This window comes from Gasterosteus aculeatus, chromosome 8 (genome assembly GCF_964276395.1).
Source record: "Gasterosteus aculeatus chromosome 8, fGasAcu3.hap1.1, whole genome shotgun sequence".
Lineage (NCBI taxonomy): Eukaryota > Metazoa > Chordata > Actinopteri > Perciformes > Gasterosteidae > Gasterosteus > Gasterosteus aculeatus.
The window spans coordinates 1174610-1183104 of record NC_135695.1 but is presented as its reverse complement, the minus strand read 5'-3'; the positions used below and the strand labels follow the sequence as shown (position 1 = coordinate 1183104).

The 8495-nt window shown below is 41.5% G+C and overlaps 1 long non-coding RNA gene across 1 annotated transcript; it reads left to right on the top strand.

Moving 5' to 3' along the window:
- Positions 1-257: 257 nt before the first annotated feature.
- LOC144411509 (uncharacterized) lies at positions 258-1289 on the top strand. Its single transcript, XR_013468695.1, has 3 exons — positions 258-393; positions 511-590; positions 751-1289. It is a non-coding gene; the product is annotated as an uncharacterized LOC144411509 (long non-coding RNA).
- The last annotated feature ends 7206 nt before the right edge of the window (positions 1290-8495 follow it).

Genomic DNA, 8495 nt, shown 5'->3' with positions numbered 1-8495 from the left:
CACAGTCAAAACCAAAAACTCTAGTTAAGGCTGCATCATATGACAATATGGCACTACAAACAGGGAAACATCTGTTGAACCATATGCCATTTGTTTAAAATAGAGCAACCCTTGAATACTGAACACCTTGGGTGCTTGGGATGGCTTGTACAAAACTTTAAATGCAAAGAAATGTTTGTCAAAACAAATAGTTTCCACACCGGAGCCAATAAGTACTGTAAATGTCTGATTTGAATTGCAGTTCTCCTATGCAATATTCTATTCATGTGTTAACGAGGTCCGTTCTGCTTTTATTTTGAAAAGCGCCGTTTTTCTTCTTCTTATGTTTTTGTGACGCTAACTTCCTGCTACTTATCACTTGCAACGTGGAAGTCACGCATCGTCGAAGCAAGGGTAAAACTTGTAAACTTATTAGTTATGTATCGTAAATACATTCGAATGATGTAAAGAAAGTTTAAATCGTAATTTATTTCATTGTTTTGTATTGTTGGTACCTGTCATTTCAAAAAGCTCCTAATTATGAGGGTGTGCCGAGATGCTAGCAGGTGGAGGAAATTCCTTTGATTAGCGCCCTTGGAGACCGGATTGAGGTATGAAGGATGCATGTTTTATTTGTCATAGCGTTTTAAACATATTTTATTTCACTTTGGCTAGTATTTCAAATGACCTGTATCGAGTGTAAACATTATTTTGTATAAGTTAATTGTTGAAACTACACAGAAGCATTGTGTATTTCTTCTGTTTCTGTAGTTTTCACGGTGTTCAAGGTGTTCACGACGTCATGGTGCTTATGGTGCTCGTCGAGAGAAACGAAATAAATCAACACCCGTTTGAAACTCTCTGCGTCTTGATCAATCGATCCGAGGGGCCGCTACAGTGAAAACTCATCGCTGCACCAGCCCTGCCATCCATGATGAGAATCTGACGCCATCACATCTGATGTCCAACTACCAGCCAGTTTACTTCGCTTCCAACTCCTGCACCTGGACAAGACTTAAAATGGACAACATGCTTAAGGTACAACTAGAGATGCAAAAGAAGACACTGGATGCTAAGAAGCAAAAGGACTGAAAAATAACTATTTCCACAAGTGCAAGCTTACAGCATAACTGAAGCGACTTAAATAATAACATGGTATTATAAGGTCAAAAATAACTTGCAAGCTAAGATTCTGTGCCTAACGCTTCAAAAATGGTGACTATTTCAAGAAACTGACCCATGTGCTTGTGTCATGTCTATTTAAGAAAGAGTTGAAGAAAAAATCTTGTTGTTACTGTTCATGCTAAAAACCCTTTGGATGTACATAATCTGTTAATGCCTGGCATAAATATTACTCTGTGGTAAAGGATAACTACAGCTTACAAGTGTAAATTCAGGCATAACACAATCAAAGGCTACACTCGAAGTAAAGCAGCAGCAGCACAAACAAGATGTCACTTAAAGACACACCATGCAGGTCCAGCTCACGTGAAAGAAAGCTAACAGAGAAAGGCCAAGAGATTCATGACCAAGAGACAAGAAAACGTGAGAAAGCATTTAACAAGACCTATGACTCTTGGAGGCTGGTAGCAAGGGAGACCAGAACAAAGTTAAAAACTCTCTGTTCATTGGAAGACCTTAACTAATTACAGCAAGGCATTCAAGCAAAGCATGATGACGTAAGCCAGCAGTATGAACCCATTCTACGTAACAGTAATACCACACCAGAGATTGTAAAGAAAATGGATGCTTGTGTTACACTAACAAAAGACATTTGTGACCTCATAAGCGACCGTCTAGAGACTATTAATCAAGATTATAATGACCAACTTGAGAAGGAAAGGGTGAGAGAAACATTAAACAAAGATGAATATGGGTCTGTCTTTGGTCACACCCAAACTGAAACGGTAAGCTCAGCAAAGTCATCGGAGAGATCGAACAACCGCTGCAGCTCAGTTAGTACCCACAGCAGTAGAGTAGATGCACAAGCAGAGCTTGCGGCTAAACTGGAACAATCGAAGGCCATGAAAGAAATCCAAGCGCAGCAAGCACATCTTCACAAGTTAGAGGGTGAATGGAAACTTAAAGAAGCAAAAATGTTGGCAGAAATGAAACAAAAGGAGGTCGAAATACAACAACAGTTGGAACAAGAGAGAGCCAAATTGCAACAGTTACAGGCAGAAAAGGACGTTGCTGTAGCAGCAGCTCGTCTGAGAGCATATGACGATTTGGAAGGTTTTGAGAACCATGATGAGATTAATGACAGAATGCAAAATGAACCTCGATTAAATCCGGATGCTGCATCATTTCAACCTCATCAAGCTGAGACGATGACCCTGGAGTCTGTCAGTCTGGCCCAAGCAATCGCCAGCTCATTAAGCATGAATCGCTTGCCGGTCCCTGAACCAACTAAGTTCAGTGGCGACCCTTTACAGTTTACCGATTGGAAGATGCAATTCACAGCTCTTATTGACAGAAAACCCCTCCCACAAAGTGAGAAGATGTTTTATCTAAAAAATTATCTTGTTGGAGAGGCGCGCAAAGCTGTAGAAGGTTTCTTTTATAGAGATTCAGAGAGCGCGTACAGCGGAGCATGGAGAGTCTTACAAGACAGATATGGGAACCCGTTCACCATACAGAAGGCTTTCCGAGATAAGCTCATGAGGTGGCCAAAGATCAGCACAAACGACCCACAAGCCCTACAACAGTTCGCTGACTTCCTCCAAGGCTGCACTGAGGCGATCCCACACGTCAAAGGACTAGCTATCCTCAACGATTGTGAGGAAAACCACAAGTTGCTTAAAAAACTACCAGACTGGATCGTGCGCAAGTGGAGTCGAATTGTTGTAGATGAACTTGACACATCTGGAAACTATCCAGATCTTGCATGCTTTACAAAGTTCCTGAGCAAAGAGGCACGGATAGCCTGCAACCCTATTGCTTCTCCATGGTTGATAAATTTCAAAGCCACAGATGAAAGATCACCAAAGCGAGCCAAGGCTCTCAACACAAATACGCAAACAAAGAGTTTCGTTCAGGAGAAACAAGATACACACGTCAGTAAACTTAAATCGCCTTGCTCCGTCTGTAAAAGTGAAGCTCATAACATCACCAAGTGTCCCATATTCGCAGCGAAAAGTGGTGAAGACAAAAGGGCATTCATCTGTGAAAATCGGCTCTGCTTTGGGTGCATGAGGAAGGGTCACATTACCAAAGACTGCAAGAGACGGCACACATGCGACATATGCAGCCGTCGTCACCCAACCTGCTTGCACGAAGACAGGAAACAAAGACCTGTGGAAGCGTCAACGAATAGCTCTCCTTCCACGGAAAACCATGCCAGCTTGGAAACGCATAAGGTCGTATCCCATGCATCGACACACCATGCTTCTGCTACCTCGAGTATCGTGCCAGTCCTTGTGTCTTCAATACAAGAACCACACAGAGAAGTGCTTACGTACGCAATACTGGACACACAGAGTGATTCAACGTTTGTCTTAGAAGATGTACTTGACAAATTGAATGTAGATACCCAAAAAGTACAACTGAAACTGAGTACTATGACAGCTATTGACACAGTCATATCGAGCAAGAACGTCCATGGTCTACAGGTTCGAGGACTGCACTCCAAGAACCACATCCAAGTACAGCAAGCCTACAGCCGTGATTTTATCCCGGTGGACAAGTCTTACGTCCCAACGAAGGAAACCGCATTACGGTGGCCGCATCTCAGACATATAGCAGATAAGCTACCACCCCTTCAAGACTGTGATGTAGGGCTCCTGATTGGATATGACTGTCCGTCAGCGCTAGCTCCCCTTGAAGTTATCATTGGGGACAAAAATCAACCGTTTGCACAGAGATCAGAACTAGGATGGAGTATCATAGGCACATCAAACCCCCACCTAGACAGACAAGGAAGTCAGAGCTTTGTGCGGCTCACAGTAAAAGAACTGCCAAATCCATCGGCGACAGATGTTCTAAAGGCCCTAGAATCGGACTTCACTGAGAGAACTTATGAAGATAAATATGTGTCTCAGAATGATGTTCGTTTCATACAGTTCCTCAGTGACAACATCACGCAGAAAAAGGACGGACATTATCAGATGCCACTCCCTTTCAAGAGCAACACGCCACCCAACCTACCAAACAACAAGAGGCTAGCAACAGTTCGCCTGCAGTGTCTTAAGAAGAAATTAAAGACCAATAAACAATACCATGATCAATACAAAACATTCATGGAAGAAACAATTAACAAGGGTGATGCAGAGCCTGTCCCTACAACATCCGAGGGAGAGACAGAGTGGTACCTTCCGCATCACGGCGTCTATCACCCCAGAAAACCAGACAAACTGAGAGTCGTATTCGACTGTTCAGCCAAATTCCATGGCGTTTCTCTAAACGACACTCTTCTAACTGGGCCTGATCTTATCAATCCACTGGTAGGAGTTCTTTGCCGCTTCAGAAAGGAGGCCGTAGCGATCATCTGTGACATCGAAAGAATGTTTTATCAGTTCTCCGTCACTCCTGAATCCAGGAATTATCTGAAATTCCTCTGGTGGAAAGGTGGAGATTTGGAGAAGGAACCACAGGAATACAGGATGACGGTTCATCTCTTCGGAGCTGCTGACGTCATGGTGCTTATGGTGCTCGTCGAGAGAAACGAAATAAATCAACACCCGTTTGAAACTCTCTGCGTCTTGATCAATCGATCCGAGGGGCCGCTACAAGTACAACTTGCTCATCTTTCACTACAATAGTACTGATCTTACAAAATACAGGCAACTCCTCATTAATCTCAAGACACACTACTAAACCAGGACCTTCTTGGAAATCTGTAACATCTTTCCTGGACCAATAGTTACTCTGCTCAGGCTGAAATATTCCCAATGGAAAGCCATGTATTTCTGCTGTTTTCAGGCCAACGTCTTTGTGATATTTTTGAAACTTTTGAGTTGCGTTTTGAAAAAGTTATGCTTTGCCTCATAACTCGTACAACCACATGTGCAGGAGTGGTCCTATATTTCTTACACATCGAGGATAATGAATCATGAAATGATGCTTAGGCATTTCTGGTAGGAAAGAGGCATTTAAAAAGCTGATGATGGTCAATAATGATGTGCTTCAGAAAGATGGTCATGCCAGTTGTTAGAATGGGAGAAAACAAGCAATCAGGCCCAAATCGTTGCTTCCATCCAGTAACTTGACTAAAGAGCGGCGATTTCTCCTCTCAGTGTACCCATAGTTGAAGGACTCTATTCTACAGGCCAGTTTTTTAGCAGTTCCTGGAAATACTCCAATACGAGTTTGACTTCTAACTGTGTAGCACCCTCTAAAATGTCATGCATGATGTCCACGGAAAAATTATCAGCTGTGTTGAAATATTGCAGATTGTTTAACAAACATGAACGCTTGACACCATATACATGAGGAACTGTGGATTTGTTTGTACAGTATGACAATGTTTGGCATGCATGTCTTTAGTCCGTAATATCACCCTTTGGTCATCTTCACAGAACACAGTTTGAAATTCACTCTTGAGCTTCTCTCAATGTTACAAAAACGACAGCAATTCCGGGCACTTAACGATTCCACAAACCCAAACCAATCCATGTATACCGAGATTATCACCGATAACCTACACAATACTGCCCTTAACTGCATCTTTGAACAAGGGAACTTTGATCTCATCAGTGTCAAGCACAGTCATTTTTGATTGGCTCAAGGATGGTGTCAAAACTTTAGGTTTTAATGTCCTGGGGATGAAAGAGTGCACATAAATGCATGCTGATTATAGTTTTTACCAACTGCTTACACACGTTTTCAAAACTAAGTCTCCTTTTTTCAAAATTCTACACACAATTCTCAAAACTGCACACAAAAAAATGCAAAATGCCTCAGATCTCCTTCAAAATGCAATAAACACATGTCAGAATGAAGCATTTGCATGAAATGGCAAACACTTCTTTCATAATAATACATTTTTGGAAATACCATGTAAACACTGCTGTTCTAAATCTAAAGCTCTTTGGTCTTTCATAGGCTTATATCTACATTTCAATACAATGTTCTACAGTGACAGTGACGTGTTGAGAGGGCTAACAAGTACACCAGAAACGCCAATGCAATGTAGAAACAGAAAATATTGATTAGGCCAAACATTACTGTTGTATACATTAGCATACAACAAAACTATAAACATGTAAACCAAAAGTATATTCTTTACAGTAGAATACAGTAATTGTGTGTGGGGTCCCGGTCCAGGAATTGGCAGGGGGGGGTGCAGTCCCCAGTGCTAAGCTCCATCTCTTCTCCGAGCTGGGTCTGGCCACAATACTTCGTCCACATCACAAGATACTTCCCTCGATGTTTGGCAAGTGAAAACGTCTCTTAGCATCTCCTAGCTTGGCATATCCAACCTTGGACAGAGGCAACTTCTATGTCCCCACATGTGTCCTCCATTGCCTGGAAAAGCGACATGCGGGCATAGGGTTGGCGATCATACACTTTCCATCGCCAGGCCAGAATTCCTCTATGGGATTTAGAAAAGGTGAATATGGGGGTAGGTACAAAACTACAAATTGTGGATCGGTGGCAAACCAGTTTTGGACCAAAACAGCCCGGTGAAAACTAACATTGTCCCATATAACCACAAATCTAGCAGGCGCCTGATCTGGCCTGTGGACTGGGGAAGCCTGCGAATCCTTGATCAAGGTGTTAACTTTTTAGCGCAACGCTTGTTCTTTTATTAAACTCTATCTAACTTTTAACTTCTAACTTTTTCGATCTGCGGTATCCTTTGTTCGTCCGGAACACAACAATACATACCTCTACAAAGTCATGTCGCAGATTCTTGACTCTGTCAAGAGTTTCTCTCAAATGGCACCTTGTAAAGTTGTTTCATCGTCACTTGGTGCCGTTGGAGGATGCGTTGTATGGTCGACAGGCTTACAGCATTGATGTTGTTGAAGATGGTGTCATTATTCAAGATATGCTCTTATCTCTCAAATCCTAATTTCATTGTTGGCCAAAACCATATTTATAATTGCAGTCTCTTGTACATCTGTAAACAAGCGTCCTCGTCCTCCATGATGTCTTTGCCTTTCCACTCTGTAAAGAATTCAAACACAGTTGGTTGTGTTTGGAAAAGGAAAGCAAGTCACTTCCTGATAGAGCTTTGCGTTTTAGGTCGAGAATTGTGTGTAGTGCGTTTTGAAAAAAGTGTTTTTTATGTAATTGAAAACTGAGTCAAAGGCTGAGAAATAGCTTATGGTTTTGAAGATTTGGCATGTAGTTTTGCACTTTGAGTGAGAGGTTTCAAAAATCGTGTGACATGAAAATATTTTGTGTGTAAGCAGTTGGTAAAAACTGTGAACATTAATTTAAATTTGGCGGACAATTTCTCAGTGTAAAATATATACCCCCCCCAATTTATGTATACCCTTTTTGGAGTCTAATGGATTAGCAGTCTCTAACTCATCAAAAAAGAGCTGAATTTGCAATGCATTCTTTTGAGAAAAAAAGAGGATGTCTCTTCACATGCAACCCATCATTTATGTCAAAATACAAACTATCCTTGGGAGTGTGGCTTGACATAGACATATCACTGAGGTTTGGATTTCTGAGAATAGATTGTAATGTTTCTAGAATTGGAACATAGGCAAATTTGTCAGTTACAACTACTTGATCATAAGTTTCGGTGCTTCTGTTTTCAAATCTGACACCAAGTACTTTTTCAACAGATTCAACAGTTTTCCATTTTTGTTCAGAATATGCATTACGTTTTGATTCAGTGTTCAATGCAGTAAAAGGGTTTGATTGTTTTAAAAGTTTGTTCAATTTTAGCTTTCACATCTGTATCCTGATGATCTGATCCATGATACAAAATTGTTTAAAGTGGACTGGCCTACACCAGAAACTTGAAGCTGCGCAATAGCAGATGCACACATATCACGAGTACTGATGTTGGGTGCTGGCAGGACATTAGAGCTACTGGCCGCTCCTTCAAATTGTGACCGAGTATCATCTGCAGCATCATAACTGTCTACAATGTTATCAGTTTCCGCTTCACCCTCAATGTTCTCAGCATGTTTAGAGTTTAAATCATTCCTGAAACCTGAAAAGGTACTAAGAACACAACAACATCCTCCCTGAGCACATTTTAGGCGAAGTAATTTACCTGGATATAAACCATGAATCAACCGCAAATGCCTCACAACGGCATTGGTTCCCACAAAATGAGAGTGGCAAACAAAACATATCAGGCCCACGATTTCAATTAAGACTCAGTGACATGGGAAAACATCTTTTTGAGAAAAGTGCCAAATATGTTGCCGACCCTGAGTCATCTATTAACTAGTGCAGCAGCCTGGCCTTCACCTCAGCAACACGTGGGCTCTCCTGGACATGACCAATATCTATATTGTAAATGGTTGTCTTAATGAAGGTGTACATGTTGTGGAGCATCTGGTTGTACATGGTACCAAATACAAAGTGTGCTTTAAAGAATTCGTCAA